The 14991-nt window shown below is 43.4% G+C and overlaps 1 long non-coding RNA gene across 1 annotated transcript; it reads left to right on the forward strand.

Annotated features, from left to right (window-relative positions):
* Nucleotides 1-412: 412 nt before the first annotated feature.
* Nucleotides 413-10996, forward strand: LOC310902783. The gene is made up of 3 exons (XR_014586998.1): nt 413-1136; nt 1267-2174; nt 10397-10996. It is a non-coding gene; the product is annotated as an uncharacterized lncRNA (long non-coding RNA).
* The last annotated feature ends 3995 nt before the right edge of the window (nt 10997-14991 follow it).

A 14991-nucleotide genomic window follows, 5' to 3' on the forward strand; every position in this document is an offset into this window, starting at 1 on the left:
TTGCAGGAGTGACTGCTTACCCACAGGGAAATGATAGAAGTGGGAACTGCACATTTGGGTAATGGGTAGCTGCACACGGTCTTTAACCATGCCTGTTACAAACTGTAAGAAAAAAGTGCAAGAAACTCAAAAGCAACGAGACGATGATATGTCTTAGACAAAGTTACTGTCTGGTTCATCATCTGGACAGTCTAAGGTGACACTATAGCTTGCAATTTTTCCTCTAACATCTTGGGATTGTACAGGATTGGTACAACCAGAGGTGATGGTGTTTATCCATGGAAAGGTCCAGGCAGCCTCTGAATCTCACCCTTGGCTGAAATTACAGCCTGTGGTAATGATTTCTCACCTATTCAATGCTCAGAAAGGTGAGTGAAAATTTATGTTGAAGTTGCTTCAGGTCTATGGCTTTTGAGAGCAGAAGTCATCCAACATGACGAGAAGATTCAGCCAGCAATAGATGCTGTTGGGGACGAACTGCCAAAAGCTTGTGGGGACTGAAAGGATCGAGCTGCGTGCCTGCACACTGGTTGTGTGTGAGGAACCGTAACTGGCCGAGCATGTGAAGCCAGCTACAATAAAACAGTCTGTGAAGGGAAGAGAAGGCAGTCTCTGTCACATATGAGAGGAAAACAGATACTTTGGGTGTCAGGTAACTAGAGGTGAGAACAAACTTCTCTGTTGAATGTGCATGATGTAAGTGGATGAATACAAACGCTTTACCGAAAGGGTCGATAGGCATTGGAATGGGCTGCCCGGGGCAGTGGTGGAGTCACCATCCCTGGAGGTCTTTAAAAGACGTTTAGATGTTGAGCTTAGTGATATGGTTTAGTGGAGGACTTGTTAGTGTTAGGTCAGAGGTTGGACTAGGGGATCTTGGAGGTCCCTTCCAACCTAGATGATTCTGTGATTCTGTGATTCAGTGGCTTTTTCCACAATCATGCATTCACGGTCCTCTTTTCTAATCTTTTCTAATCTTTAATTGGAATGAAGGGGCTTCATATCACCCTCCTGTGATATTTTACTGCTACACAAAGAGCTCGGTGTGCACTAGCGAGCTCTAAAAATTTCTCTGTAGCCTTTGCAACAGGCACGGCAGTTGTCAGCAGAAGATCTGGACCTGTGCTACAGCCGGGGTGAGTTAACAGGGAACTTACCTGAGTGGTGGCAAGCTGGTGGGAAGACAGCTGTTCTAGGGATCTGGCATAAGGATGGTGGCAAGGCTGTGCTGCCAGTCGTGAGAGTTTCCTTGTATTTAATCTTCAGATCTTCAGCTCTGCCCCAGGCCGGCAGCCCCCAGCGGAGCTCGCGAAGGGCGAGCTGAGGAGACGAGCTGTCCCTCGCCAGAAGAAAGGTCACCGAGACCTCCCTGCCTCTCGGAGGAGAGAGTAATGCCCGTGGGACTGATTCCAGCCGTATTTCAACAGAACTTTTGTTAGGACAAATGATCACTTTGAGTGTGCAAATGCTGTTTATAGCCATCTCTGCTGTTCAGCGGGGGATGAGAGAAACAGTTGCAGCAAGTTGATTTGTTCGCTTAGTTTTTAGTGCTGGAACCCCTCTCCACTTCAGGGAGGCACATGAGACTTTAACATCCTCATGTTAACACTTTTTAAAACTGTAGGAGGGCATCATTTTTTTGGTTCTAATGTAATGCTTCTGACATGTAGTTTAAATATAATGATTGCAACATTATTGTGCAACGCGGGTATAATAGCACACTGTTGTACACAGGCATTCTGATTTCTGTGTGAAGGAGCAGTGACATTGCAAAGCTTTAAAAATCAGTTATTAGTGCAATAAGTGATATTTTAACTTTGCAGAATGTGAAATCTGTGCCATGAAGTACAGATTAGGTGTAGTAAATAATGGCTAGCTAACGAAAAGTAGTATTGCTGTTTTTTTGGGTTATTTTTTATTTTATTTTTTCAGTGGGAGGAGGCAAGGTGAAGAACAGAGGACCTCACAGACTTTCCTGCCCTGCTCTGGGTTTCTGGTTTCTGCGCTCTTCTAAGAATTTGGCCAATTTGAAGAAGCCGTATTGGCAACAGCCAGTTGGGTTCCTAATTAAGGTTTCTGAAGTATGTCCTGGACTAGCTGTAGCACTGTTCAGAGGACTCCAAATCCTCAGGCAGGGAATAAGTCCTGCCTCCTCCTACCTTCAGACTGCCCTTGTAAGTTTTTTCATTGCTGTTGTTTTCCTCTAGCACTTCTTTAGAGTAAACGGTGAAGAAAGGGCCAGAAGAAGTTTCCCAGTCTCTGCCTCCATGCTCATCTATTTCCCAGGGTGGAACTGAACAGATGCAGCTTCTGGCTCACAGCATCTTTGCAGCCTGTCAGGATTGCTTTTAGCTGCTGTTCACAACTTCTGGGGCAGCGTAAGGTACACAGGCTTCATTTTTCACCAGCTGCAGGGGAATTTTATAAATAGAACTGTATAGGAGGCTTACGCTCGCTGCCTTTCAAAGATCTTACCAGTTCATTCTAGCAGGATCCAGTGTCTGTTGCACAGTTAACAGTCCCACCAACAAAAATTCAGCAGAAATCACAAAACTGTTCCAAAGTACACTTGTATTCTAGCCTCTCAAAAAGAATCTAATTTCATTTCACAACCAGTATACAGATATCATGCAGCCAAAACCTGATGCATGCACCCTCATGCATTCTTCAGGTCAAAAATTTGACTTAAAATTAAAAAAAAAAGTATTTTTAAAAAATATGTTTGAGGATATTTTGCTTTCACGGATTATGTTTTCAAGTTTCCCTGCAATCATGAAGGTTAAATAAGTGGTCTTTTGGGGAAGGGGGCTGGCTACTTGTTTTCTAAAGTGTTAGAATCCTTAATACCAAAGGTTCACAGATCTCATGAGCCAGCCACACTGCTCTAAGGGTGATAACTGAATTCAGTTTGTTCCCATCTTCCTGCTGGTAAATTGACTCAAGTCAGAAAATTCTTTGGGACAAACACTTTCTTAATTCTTCCATATTAAATGCATCTTGTGCAATTGCCACTGCACTGCTAATAATAAAAACATGGACCACAGGCTGCTAATTCTCAACCATTAGCTCCACAGAAAGTGTGATACCTGATTCATCTCCATGGAAAATATGGGCTAAAGGAGTATCCACTGTACTTTATAGGTGCTTGGATCCAGAGTTAGAGTAGAAGTCTCAGGTATTACACCCTTTGTACACAGAAACACAGACCTGAAAGTCTTATTCCTTTGCTAATGCTGCTTGATGTCCCTAGGCCTGACTGCTTTTCAATATTATTCTTACTGCTGTTATATGAATCTAACATGTGCAAGGAATTAACTCTTCATTAACAGAATGGAGTCATCATGCAAAGTGTAATGTTAGATGGGAAGTGCTGTATGAATGGAAAAATGTAAGTGTATGTCCACATGTGCATGTGTAGGAGCTCTTTTTAGGTAGGCCTGAAGGTTATCTAACATATCTCTTTGCTGAGTTCTGCTTTTAAAACTTATTTCAACTCCTTTGTAAAGACCTGCAGTTACATAAAAATTGATCTGGATAATTTTTGTTCTTAAAAGTAATTAAAGACTTAATGTTATGTGAAATAATAATAATAATAAAAAAAAATCTTCAAGATAAGAGCAACAGAAACCAACACTCAAAGAGAAATATGTGACTTGGATATTTGGTGCTAATGGAAATCTTACTACCCACATTATCATTAATAAAACCACACACTTCTGCTTACATAAAGTACCACAGAAATAAAGACAGTGCAGCTGGAGGTGAGAGAGCTCACTGACAAAGACTTTCAAAACCCAGTATTTTATCTGGTGGAAAACTTGTGTTGGTAATGAGAGTCTCCAGCTGGGGCTTGTGGTCCTATTCTTGTGGGCTCTATGAAGACTTTTTGACCAAACCATTCTCAAAATGCTTAATGATTCCCATTTCCATAGTAAGAAGACAGACACATCCAGGCAGCCCACCATGCCCTACAGTGTATAGTGCTATATGTACCACAGCACCATTTCACACGGAGACCCTGTACCAAGGTCCTCGCCAGCACTCCACAGCTCTCTGTGGTATCTCTCCATAGCTGTCAACATGTGTGTCCTATTCCAGTTCCTAAATTTTGTGCCTTATAATAGGGAAAAAACAACACCTGGCATACTGATGATCAGGTAGCTAATGGCATTTGGCGCTAACACAGCCTCAGCATCCTCCTCTCCCTCTGTTACACAGGGGACTCACCTCCAGGTACTGATGTGAGATAGCCTGTAGGAAACATAGCGGATGCATTGCTTCAGGGAACACAGCCCATTTAAGTCTAATGGCACCTAAAACAGATGGTTCCTTCTGCTTGTAAATTCTCTGATACCATTTCTGTTATTCCAAGCTGAAATGGATCTTTTTTTATCACGGGTCAGCTGGAAAAAAAAAAAAAAAAAGGAAAACACAATAGTAAGTGCCAGCTCCTGTTTTTTCTCTCTCCTTCTCCACACAAGGCAGTCCAGAAGTTCAGATAAGCTGGGGAAAAAAACAGGAACTCAATGGTCTGTCATTAAGGGCTCCCAGCAGTTCCCTTTCTCCAAGCATCCCACCGCACAGTGGCAGCCTGTGCTGAGAGGTCGCTGTGCCAGAGCTCACCACGGCCGCTGAAGTCTGGGGGCTTTGCCGCACTTGTAACAGCTCCAGCACAACCTGTTGGCTGATCCATGGCCACTGCTGCAGAGAAAATTGCCCCAGAGGTGAACTGGCACCTTTGTCTGAAAGCCCTGTCTGTGCTCCCCACCTGTGTCAGCCAGCTTTTAGCTCATGGGCTCTCTGAGCAACCTTGTACCACTTGCTCATCTCTTTTGCTGCATGTCTCCCAGTTCCCATCATGACTCTCTTCTAAGAAGTTCAAATGAAAATTCACAATGCTGCTATTCTATTCTACTTCTAACCTTTCTTAAAACCTGCTTCAGCTGTTAAGCTTGCTTATCTGTGTTCAGGCTAGTTGAACTTTCTCCTCTCACCCCAAATTTTGCTGACTGTAGGTACCTCAATTTCCTTGCATCCACTCACAACATGTCAAAGAAGGCCCATTACTTCTCTCACTTATGTCTCACACACCAGGATATCTTTGAATTATCTTTATCCTAAAGGAAATGAAAAAACAATTGTCTGGGTCATATTAATGCCACTACTGCCTAGGAAGACTGGTGCTGTTCCTGCAAGCTCCCTTGAATGGCCTGAGTAGAGTGCTAAGCAGTACTATTTTCTTTGACTCAAAATGTGGAACAAGGCTTTATGGTGGTAATTTCTGGATGTTTAGGATGTTTAACTCCATCTGTCCCTGCCTTGTCTACAATATAAGACAGCAGAATTTGCCTGCATTGTGAATATCTCAAATGTTTTGAGAGTATTTCATTATTAATTATAGCAATATTATCCAAGGAGTGTGTCTGAGAATAAAAATAGTTTCTCAAGTAGCTCTGACCAGTGTTCAGGAGGAACATGAAGCCAACTCCTTACTTGACTGGGCAATGAAAATAAATTAACATGACCGTGGTTCTTGGAAGAGAAAGGAACCAGAATTTTGTCCTCTTAGTAACATTATTAACAGAGGATTTATTCTAGAGGGTGGTAAAAGCCCATGTGTATGCTTCTTCATTCCCATCTTCAGCAGATATCTTACTCTTACTTGCATGTGACAGTGTGGCATGGATCACACAACCAAATGCCCCACGAATGTAAGCGGGTGCTGCTCTGGGCACACTGTGGGAGCCTCATTCTTTTGTACCCGCAAGTATTTGGCACCACAAGTGCGTGTGTGTGTGAGTTACAAAATGCAAACAGTGGCAACGTTCAGGTCCCCGTGTTCTGTTCCCTGCAAACACCATGGTAACTCCCAGCGGTGCCGAAGTCCCGTGTCTTTGTAGTGCACTACATGATGCTATAAACAGCTACGGAGAGCAAACAGATAATAGATAAATAGCTAATAGTTATAAATAGCTTTAGGATTTGTCTGAACGAGGAGACAGTTTTATGGTATTTTAATATCTGTCAAGTCACAGGCATCTGCAAACAGCTGCTAAATATGTTTTTTCCACTCAAATATCCAGTTTAATAAGCTTCTGTTAGCACTGTGGTGATATTTCTGTGACAAAATTAATCAGGTTCTCTAGCTAACAAATCTGGGAAATCAGTTTTAAAAATCAGGTCAGTATGAACTCGTTAAAACAGATACAGGACAAGGAGAGCTTAAACCCTCCTTTCCCAGGAAAGACAAAGGCTTCTCAGACTCCTAGGAGAGATTCACTGGCTACTGAATATCTGCTGCCATAGCGGGATCAGCCTGCAGGCAGTCCAGCTTGCAGATGCCTCGGAGTGATTATCAGTCAAGCAAACTGAGGAGTTTCTCCAGTTGCAGGTTCCAGCTGGCCACAAACCAGCCTCTGCTACAGCAGCAGCCTCTGGCCGAGATGCTGGTGCAGGTTTCTGCGCAGTAGCACCAAGTATTTGTAGTGTATGTGGGGTGGGTGGCCGTGTGCCCCAGCTCACCCTGCAACCAACGCTAGTGAGCAGGAGCTAACACCCCTTTGGGTGTCTAGAGCCCCCAGCTCTAGAAGGGTGGCATACAGGGGCTCTGGGCTTCCGCTACTACTGGGTCGGGTGGTACAGGCTACAGGTAGCATTGCTGGCAAGGCAGGTGCCAGTGGGGAGTGGAGGATTAAGCAAACCGCCCTGGCAGGCAGCACGCAGAAGGAGCTCCTGGTGGTAGGACTCCGCAGAGCGTCAGGAAGCCTGCCAGCAACGTAAATGTTTTGCGAATTTGTCTCCGTTTTGCTTAACTGTCCATGAATAACAAACCGCAATAGATGGTGAAAGCTGAAATTTTTCATGTTGGCAACTCCAGCCAGAACATTTGGTTTCCAGTTGGAAATGGCTCTTCATTTAGAAATTTCATTCCACTTTATTCAAGAAAATAGATGTTAGAACATGCTACAATGCTTGAATCTGAAATGAAATGTTTTCTTTACATCGAGTTCCAGAAACTTGTGGAGTGGGGAGCTGGAGGGCTTGTAATAATTTTTTAAAATAAACAAAACCATCAATCATTCGAAAAGGTTTCTTCCTGGCTCTTTCTCTGACTTCTGGTGGGATTTGGGGTATATCAGTGCATTTACTAACCCTTTGTTTTGGCAGCTAAATTGGAAGTTGTAGCTATCCCTGCCTGTGTTTGTGTTCTAGCAGTGGGTTTCTGACCTCAGCTGGGCTCTGCTCTAACAAATACTGCAATGCTCCTGGTAACTGCGACACAGAGGAAGATGTTTTACTTTCCCCTTTCCGTGTCTCACATCACACGGTTCCCCTTCTCCCATTTTGTCCTCCCAAGACCTCCAAACTTTCTCAGCTGCTTGGCCTCACTAAAGCCATTGACAAGCCACGGATAAGAGGCTGTCTGTCTTCAGACACCGTGCATCTTGCTCTGCTTGCTGCTGCCTCCTGCAGAAGGCTGCATGAGGGAGCACGGATCGGTAGCTCCAAAAGGGCGAAGGCACTTCCTGCACTTATCCCCCTGCACTGTCTCCAGGGCATCACCAACAGCCAGCCCTGCCAGATGGGAGTGGGGCAGCACAGGCTGCCCCCGTCCACAGCTCTCGTGATAACCAGTGCGAGATGAGCCAGGACAGATTGTTCTCAGTGACAGGCTCTAACTTCTGCTATTCTCCAGTGCCAGCAATTACTTTAGCCAGAGCATGACCATATTCACACACGAGATTAGCCTTTTCCATGAATACCAGTACAGTTTTCCCTGTAATCCTCTAATTTCTTTCTTATTAAGAGTCCTGAGAAAACTTCTGCTGGCACAAATTATCCTGAGTCTACAGAAATCAACAGAGCTCTGACCATTTTTATTCCAAGTCAGGTTCTCCTACCGCTTGGCAAGGAGACCCGCAGGGCATTAAGGTAACCTGATAGGAGAATTCAGGTCTTTGTCCCCGCTCTTGGATCTGCTTTACTAAGAGGGAAAGTAGAATTAAGGGAGGGAGAGTGAAAGGGCAGTGTGTCTTTTAACAGAAGTTAAAGCCATCCTAATGTCATCATCATCTGCAATTGCAGTAGATCTATCTTAAAGGCAAGGATTTTGGAGTTGGGATTGCATTGACTCAATTTTCATGACCTCGAGCAAATTCTCATCCAGTTTCTGCTTTTTTTTTTTTTTTTTGAGTAAAAGCAGTCAGGAAGTGGATAGAATACCACTTTCTTTTATTGGGTGTTTTGGGAAATGTGATTGATGGCCTAGATGGATAGTGTTATGGTTTGTGCTGTCACAGTAACTCTCTGTGCCTAACTCTCTGCAGTGCTGTGCATCACAGAAAACCTTGTCCAAAAAAACAGTGGGTTTGAATTAAAAAAAAAATAAAAAATAATCAAGATTAGTACTGGGAAGGATAGAAATTCTTCTTGGAAGTTATTTCCTTAATATTTAGGTATAATCCACCTTTTACCTTTTCCAGAAACATCTGTCTGTGTATAAGATTTACGCTTCAGTCCTCTGCAGCAGTGTCCAAAAATGAGTTACCAAGTATCGCTTCCTGATCACGTACAAATGGAGGTTGTATCTATGCCAAAATCATAATATGAACACTGGAACAAAAGTGCAAGACAAAGACAAAAGGCACACACCTGAAAGCCTTTAGCTAGCCTGTCCATCTACTGAGCTTCACTAGTCTGCTCTAATAAAGCTTTGCTGAAGCTTTGTTTTCAGAGGACATTTATATTCCATTAGGAAAGTGCAAGCATCTCTGACAATAGCTTTGTGTTAGGCCACAATTGTTTGTATTCCTTCATGTTAATGCAGGCTATTAAAAGAAAAAGCCCAACCAATGCCCCTTGGGTTTGAGGAGAGCTGGGCAATTTGGATGTAATGTTCACTTCCAGCTTCAAAGGTTTTTTAGACTGAGGGACTCCACCAAGAGAGACCACACCTGCTAAATTTACAGAGGCCACTGAAGTGAGAGGAGGCTGCAAGCATTTTGGCAATCAAGATTAAAATATAAAAGTATTTTGGCAATTTGAAAAAAAAATGGAAAAGGTAGTTCTGTAGGGAGTAGTGCAGAATGGAAACTATCAAACATAGCTGCAGAAAAGTGGGTAGACTGAATTGCAAGATGAGCTCGATGATATTCCTTTGCAAAACAGGCGAGCAGCGTGGTGGGATGCCTGGGCTCGAGCTTCAGAGGTGTGGACTAACCCTGTTGTGCATGGGACTGGGAACACCTGAGCTGCAGCAGCAGGTGCAACACTGGAGATTCAGACTTTGATTGCCGGACTTTGACTGCTGGACTTGATTTTGGGCTTGAGTTCTCAGAGCTAGCCAGGGTTAGAGCCAGTTGCATGCGCATGACTTGTGCAGGATCGCGGGTTGTGTAGAAGAGTGTGTTTTCCATGCACTTCCTCCAAGTGTCTTCATTTTAATTCATTGCCTAACAGGCTGCACAACATGAAGAGGAAGGCAGCACTCCAAGGAAAACATCCCTGACTGATCTTTAGTATCCTCAGTTAATCCCGCTGCTCAAGGGGCCAACTCCAACCTAGTGCCAGAGCGGGGATCAGTTCGCATCATCGGGGAGTTTGGGCTCAGTCACGGGGCTTAAGCCAAAACAATAGATGCAACCACTAACTATGTCTTCTAGGAAAAGTAGACACTCTTACACATACGAGTGTCCCTTATCTCACCCATGAGACATGCAGACCTAGAGAGCGCCGTATTGAGTCAGAGCAGTACTCCATCTAGTTAATCAGGCCGAGGCTGCTGTTCGACTGCCCCTGTGCACTACTTCCCTGTGAAATCAGCTGCTTTCTCCAGAAAGGCACCTCCTGAGGTGGTTCCAGACACTGAAGATTGGCAGGACCACAGCAGAGCAGCAGTGCAGACGTGAATGGTTCAATCCAGGGAGAAGCCTTGCAGAAGCTTTACACGGAGACTTATAGGGAACAATCCCTACAGATATCCAAATATCATCTCATTTTCCAGGACTGAACCTAAATGATATTTCATGTTCTCTCATTCCTTACAGAGCTACGAACAGGGAAAAACAGACTATTTCTCTGGAGATTCCTTTCTGTTTCAAAGAGTGCTTTTTCATGCTTGCTAAGGACGTCTTCATTTTTCCTAATCATCCACAGGACTCTGAGACATGCACAGGAGGGAAGCACTTTAAGTAAATCACCCCAGCCTGACTTCAAAGGAAAGGGAGCTGAACAAGATGTGCCAAAGGGTTTAACATCTGCGCCATTCCTACAAAGCATTGTTTTGTCCTTCATACTTAGTGAGGAGACACCCACATGTGTTTTCCACTTTCATTGTGAAAGCAGGAAATGTTTAATTAAAATCAAGCTTAACCTACTTTGTTTTCTCTTCACGCAGAAGTCACATCGGTTGCTGAGAGGGAGGATCTGCAAGTCTTGGCACCCAAACCTTCTGACTAGGCTGAGGGACTGAGCTGACAGAGCCGTGAGGATGATGTCTGAGGCCCTGGGCACAGCAACGAGCACGGCCGCACACCAGCAAGGCCAGAGCTTGGGGCGTGCTGGGGAAACTCAACCCAGACAATTGCATTTGGCCTGATCCTGCCGTCACCTGTAGAGAGTGACAGAAAATAGGGAAGGCAAGAACCTTACTAGGAGACCTGGCCCATCTGTCTTCAGTCTGTCACCCTGAAGAGTAGATCTTACTATGGGGTGCCTTTCATTTGCTTTGAATGGCCATATAATAACACAAACCTTTATGTTAAGTGTTGATAATGCAAAAAACAGTCCTACTGTCAGGTTGCAAGGAAGTTTAGGGATAGTTTAGATTCTTTTCCCAGAGACAACTCAACTTCCAGTTACATATTTGAACAAATCTTCACTTTACCAAGGCTGCTTTTTGTTTGTTTGTTTGTTTGTTTGTTTCCTATCACTTAGATGAGGTCTTTAGTGGTTATTAGGAAAGCAGCCAGAAAATATAGCGCTAGCCATGATCCCATTATCAGAATACACCCCTGTCCATTGGAACATAACCTCTGGCTCAGAGAGCATATTAAGGTAGGCTAAAAATGCTTCCTCAGTTACAAATGGAGAAATGAAGGTTAAGAAAGAGAAAAGTCCTTCCACCAAACTGTAGCACCTTGCAGTGAGTTAAGAGACAATGGACCACCTAAACCTATTGTCAAGTTTATGCATCCAAAGTGAGAGGAGGACGGGTGGATTAGTCCTGTATGTCAGTGCAATGGCATTAGAGGTTTGTCTCAATCACTTTAATACTACTTCTTTTTCTCTCTTCACTCCCACTTTGGCATCCTGACACCATCCCATACAAACAATTTTTGGTCCCTTCCTCCTGTTTTCCCCAGAGAAGGAGAAGTAAACTGAAGTTGGCATGAGCTCACAAAAGAGCTCAGGTCAGAAGAGGAGTCTAAAGTAGTGTTGCTCATGGAGTTGAAGTACAGCAGTGTTGTTTCCTCAGCTTTAGAGGCTATAAAATGGCAAGCAGCAGAACACAGATCTGTTATCATGACAATGAGTGTGATAAAAAAATGGGGTTTTCTCTTCATGGCTAATGCTTTGAGAGAAAGCTAACCAGAACAGCAATAAACACTTGATGGATTTCATTGTGTTGGAGAGCAAAGCTGTGTGGTGTTCAAAATCTAATTACAGCAGAGACATATTATCTGTTATTGATGAAAGGATCCAAATATTCCTATCTGTATTGATGGACACTAGTGCTCTCGTGGACATGAGATAGCACCAAGGCACAGAAAAGGCTCTGTGTGGGCAGTTTCCATGGCCCAGCTTAGTCCTCATAGACTAATCCAAAGTCCTCCTAACTAAGTAACATTCTCTGCAGCAAATCAAAACCTAACCTACAGATTAAGCTACACCCTGTAGAATGAAATATAAAGGTTATTGTGTCACCATGCATATCCCCAGCCATGGATTGAATTATTGAACTTTCAGGAAAACAACATCAGAAGAGGTTCCTGGATGAAAATGATTACTTGGGTAAAAAGTATCACTTAGCTAGGCTTCAATATCCAACAGTTATTTGTCTTCCCATTGGTAAGAGACTCCCTGATGTGCGAGACTCTCCAGAACCTGTGCTGATCTGCGCAAGGGAAGATCAGTTGTGCAGGTCAGTGATATCTGCCTGGTGAAGAACCCAAATCCCTGCCCTACTTCAGCAGGGTGTGGATAAACAGAGACAAACTAGGAAGAGCAGGCATGGAAGCTGAGGACCTTCAGTCACATCATGCCTTCTGTCTTCATTCACTCACCTTGTACAGGAGAAGCTGATCCAGCCAGACCTAACCTCTGCAGACTAACTCTTCTGCAAGGCTACAATGCCACGCTTCATCCGTCCAACCAGGAAAGGTGCAATAAGTACCTCTGGGTAAAACGTATAGTACAGTCTAATGCCTTGAGATTGGAAAAGAGGTGGAGAATGGAGAGAAGAGGAGAACTCAACAAAAATGTTAAGAAACACACAAACTACATGTGAGGCTCTGCAAAGTGTTCTCCACATCTCTCTCGAGCCCACTACATGATCACATACTTATCCAGGTTTTCTTTGCAGACTGTTCTTCCTTCCTTTAGGTTGGGTAAGTTGAAACTGAAGGGAAAAGGCAGAAGTCCAACAGCCACAACTTGATGACCTTGGATGCCAACTACTGCAAGAAGCTAGTACTATGAAAAACTCAACTTATTCCTTATTTTACCTATTTTCCTGGTTAACTGGAGCAATGGTAATGCCATGACTGCAAAACAACAAGCTGCCTCCAAATGTACAGTTCTCTGGCTAGATGATTCCTTTTTACTTTTCTCTTGTGTCCATGAACTATTTACCTTTGATCCTAAGGAAGCAGATAATGTGGTTTTTTTTGTTTTTTTTTTTTGAACAAAGACAAACTGATAGTAATAGACCTCTCAGGTCATAGGAGGGTTTTCTTTGTTTTCAAGTCAAAACCCACTGGCTCAGATCCAGACAGCTGTCTTGAGTTTCTGGATGTGGTTCTTGAGCGAGGTTTTAAAACTACTTCCAGCATTGCTTAATTAATGAAGCTCATATTTTTGAGCTGTACAGGGAACACATATCAAATGATAAAAAATGCCATATTTAATAAACTGAACGGGTCAACCCTTCTGTTTTTACGATAAAAAAAATAAAAATCTTAGCTAGTGTCCTGTAACTTCAGTGTTGTCTCTGCCTCTCTCAAGGCAGATGGCCCTTGCTATGCTGAATTTCACAAAATAGGAATAGTCCATTCCTTTCTGTTTGAGTTCTTCTGTTCTGCTTTGTAATGATGTAATGGATGAGGATCTCCACTGCTTCTCTGAGACCACTCTGCAACCTACCAGATCACACTAGCAGGATTTTTGTTTGATATTCCTCCTTCTTCTTCAGCTGGCCTAGATATGTTCAGGTGTCTTACTCAAAGCCATTCTTCAGGGTATCTCCCATTGTGTTGCCAACCTCACTCCATTTCAGTTCTTCTCCAAGTTCTCACAAGTTCTTTTCCATCCATGCTCACTGCAGTCGTCTTCAACACTACAACGGGGCTGATACCTGTAACATAGTGTTCATTTTCTTTCTCCTTACAGCTTGTCTGAACATCTTTCCTTCCTATCTTTCTGTGTAATTAGCAATACATGCAGTCAGTCAGATTTTCAAAGCTAGGTCATGTTTTGAAGAGACATTGAAGCCTGGCAGGGACTGTCATAGCTCACTTGCTGTGGCTGCTGCAATGGCTCATTTGGGCTTCTTGACACTGTCCTGGCTCTCCTGATCTCAGCGCGAGGCTGGCTTTCACCTCTGGTGAAACCAGAATTTTCACACTGAAGACATACCTCACTTCCCCATGGACAATGCAAGTGAACATCAGGGTCTTACCTCCCAGTTTGGCCACAGAAGGAAGCCCTCCAGTTATTTTGACTCCTTTATTTGAAGTTCCTTTTTGTTTCCCAGCTGCCATTATGAAATGCCTGATGATGTATATTCTTTGTAATGAAAGTACAGTGCAATACCTAGCTCCTAGTACCAGTCTCTTGTACTAACAGAAAAGAAAAATAAAATTAAAAAAAAAAAAAAAGACACCAACACAACCAACCCTGAAACTAGAATGCCCCAGTCACAAAGGAGGGAGAAATATTGCAAAAAAAGTACTATTTCTCCCTACTCTATCCCACTTATAAGGAAATCTCTGGGAAGGTCTTTTCTCCTCTTTTTTTTAGTGGAAATTAAAGCATGTTTCCCATCTGGCTGCTTTGTACATATGGTATTTTTGAAGCTCACTATCTCCAGACAGCAGTCCACTGCTCTTATATGTATTTTTACTGCTCAGAGCAGAAGTGACACAAGGGTTAAGTGATTTGGCCAAGGCTGGGAGCACATAACCAAGTGGGGATTGTAACTAAGGGGCAACCAGGCTCCTTTCCTGTGCAGCCACATTGCTGTCTGCACTGCGATGATTTCATTCACCAAAACATAGTCATGGACAAAGAACGGGCTCTGCAAAAACAGCCCCTTATCTGCTCCCTGCCTGCCTCTTGTCCAAGTCATGTGTGATTAGTTTACTGACACAAACACCCCTCTGGAGCCAGAGCAGCTGCAGGAGCAGGCTGTGCTCTGATACAGTTCATGCCTTTACAGCAGTGCAACAGCAGTAGCTGCGGTCTAACCGAGTCCAGGAGCTTCACTGATTGTAGAGCTGGAAGGAAAATACACTTGATTATAAGATAGCAAGTAAACCTGGCTGAGCCGGCAATTAAAAAAGTAAATAAAAATAAAAATAAATAATAATAAAAAGCTGATTAGTAAAGATAATTGCGGTGAGTATGAAATAAAAATTAAGTGTAGGGAACAAATACAGGACAGGGAAATGTCATTCCCAGGAAATGTTTTAACTTGTCTTTTTTCCTTTGTTGATAGGAAGTAAAAGGTTTCAAAGTGCTTGGGGCTGGGGAGATTAGGAGTAGATGGGTAGC

This window comes from Anser anser (genome assembly GCF_964211835.1).
Source record: "Anser anser genome assembly, chromosome: 7".
NCBI classification, from domain to species: domain Eukaryota; kingdom Metazoa; phylum Chordata; class Aves; order Anseriformes; family Anatidae; genus Anser; species Anser anser.